This window comes from Monodelphis domestica, chromosome 7 (genome assembly GCF_027887165.1).
Source record: "Monodelphis domestica isolate mMonDom1 chromosome 7, mMonDom1.pri, whole genome shotgun sequence".
NCBI lineage: Eukaryota > Metazoa > Chordata > Mammalia > Didelphimorphia > Didelphidae > Monodelphis > Monodelphis domestica.
Genome location: NC_077233.1, coordinates 16364940 through 16367003, shown reverse-complemented (window position 1 = coordinate 16367003; position 2064 = coordinate 16364940). Strand labels below are relative to the sequence as shown.

Sequence of the window (2064 nt, the reverse complement as noted above, 5' to 3'; positions counted from 1 at the left end):
CTTTAGAGATCTTTTTGCAATCTAGCAAATACTTAAGTAGCTGCCCGTGATCACATAGACAGACAGAGTGTCAGAAGCAGGACTTTTGATCTCAAGTCATTCTACCTTTATTTCCTTTATAATTAATTACTAATATATCTTCCAAATTCAAATCAAACTATACTACTTTCTATTTTCTGTTCTCATATCCTTTCTATCTTTATTTTTCAGCAGTATTTTATTGTATTTTCCTCAAATACTTGAGGAAATTATTTTTAGCATCTGTTTTCTGACATTTTGGGATCAAATTTCTCTTTTTCTCTTCCCTTCCCTCTCCTCAATACAGCAAATAATCTAATGCAGATGATACATGCACAATCATGCAATACATATTCCCATTTTCATCATGTTGTAAAAAAAGACACATCACACATACCCCAAACAAACAAACTCCTGAAGGAAATGTAGTGAAAAAAGGTATGCTCTGATCTGCCTTTAGATTCCTTCAGTTCCTTCTGTACTAGTGGATAGAATTTTTCATCAGGAGTCCTTTGGAGTTGACTTGCATCCTTGCATTCTTGCCTTTACATTTATTCTTGGCAGATGCTTTACCTCTTGCCTGGAGTGGTTACTAGTTAATGGAATGTATGCATGCATTAGATCATTATTATTATTAATAACAAAACGTGGCCATTAATTCTTATAAAATCATAGGACTGTCTATATTTAGGACTCTTAGAGACTATAAAGGGAAATTAAGTGACTTTCCCGGGAACTCACAGCAAGGATCTGGGGGACAAGATCTGAATTCAAAAGTTCCTGACTCCAAGTAAAGTGCTATATCTAAATGCTTTGAATTCATTGCCTTTTCTTACACCTGATTTGTGTTCCTGTCCCAGGACCTTGCTAGATTATTTTGTAAATTGGAGGATCATAGAATGTTGTAGCTTCAAAGAACCTCATAGGCATATAAGATCCAACATGCTTATTTTTTCTAATTTTATATATTATTTATTTATATTATTTCATATTTATTTATTGCTTATTCCTTACAACATCATGTAGATGGAGAAACTAAGACCCAGAAAACTCCAGTCACTTGCTTAGAGTCACAATTCTAGTAAAGGCAGAGCTGAGACTTTAGACATGATGATTGGGTGGTGATTCTCAGCTCACAGTGGTCCATTCAGTTGGGAAGATCTGGTCCTTCAGGCACAGCATAGAAAGGAGAAGGAGAATTATATTCCAAAGTACCTTCTGCGAGTTTGCTACTTAAAGCCTGACCTTGGTGGCCAGTTGGAACTGGGTAATTCGCATTTCAAGTTTCAGGCACAAAGGTGGTTTGGGAGGAACATAGGACAAAGTAGGGAAGACAAAGTAGTGGCTAGCAAGATGCTATTTTTGGACACAGCTGTGTTCATTTAAAATATCACCGCTAGCATTTGTCCATGGACTGGCCTTAGATCAATAGTTTCCATGTATAGAGTCTATGACTGTCCCTTAAAGGGAGACTGACATGGTGGCCTCAAGGCCACTAGGTCCTATCTTGCAACAGTATAAAAGGTATCATTCTGAAGTGAGCTGCTGGAGGAAGAGGGAAGTTAATTATTTTTCTTTTCCATTCTGTAGTCTTTTTGTAAAATTTAATCTTTTTTTAAAATGGATTCTTTTTTAAAAATGTATTTATTTAATTAAAAACCATGGTTAGATGCCACAGAGAAGATGGCAATGCCTTAACCATATGCAAGGAGATTGCTAACCGCCTCTCCGTTTATACAACACTCTTATACAACAGATTCTTAATCTGAATATATTTATTATGGCCTGATGACTCTAGAAGACCCAAGAGTAAGTCTGCGAGCAGAGTTCTCTTTCAATTTTCCTTCCTTCTCATTTCTTACCCAACTGATGTCTGAAAGCACTGTTTGAGGACATCTTCATAAAAATCACTTTGGTAGGTCTAGAGTATAGAGCAAATGAATGCTAATTATAAACATAATAAGTTGGTATCAGATTATCTCATTTTTCCTAAATGTCAAATGGAAAGTCCATCATTAGGGTTGGAATAAGAGTTGTCAAGTTGAA

At 35.8% G+C, this 2064-nt stretch overlaps 1 pseudogene; it reads right to left on the bottom strand.

The window, feature by feature from the left end:
• Positions 1-1671: 1671 nt before the first annotated feature.
• Positions 1672-1761, bottom strand: LOC130455694 (U6atac minor spliceosomal RNA; annotated as a pseudogene).
• Positions 1762-2064: the final 303 nt, after the last annotated feature.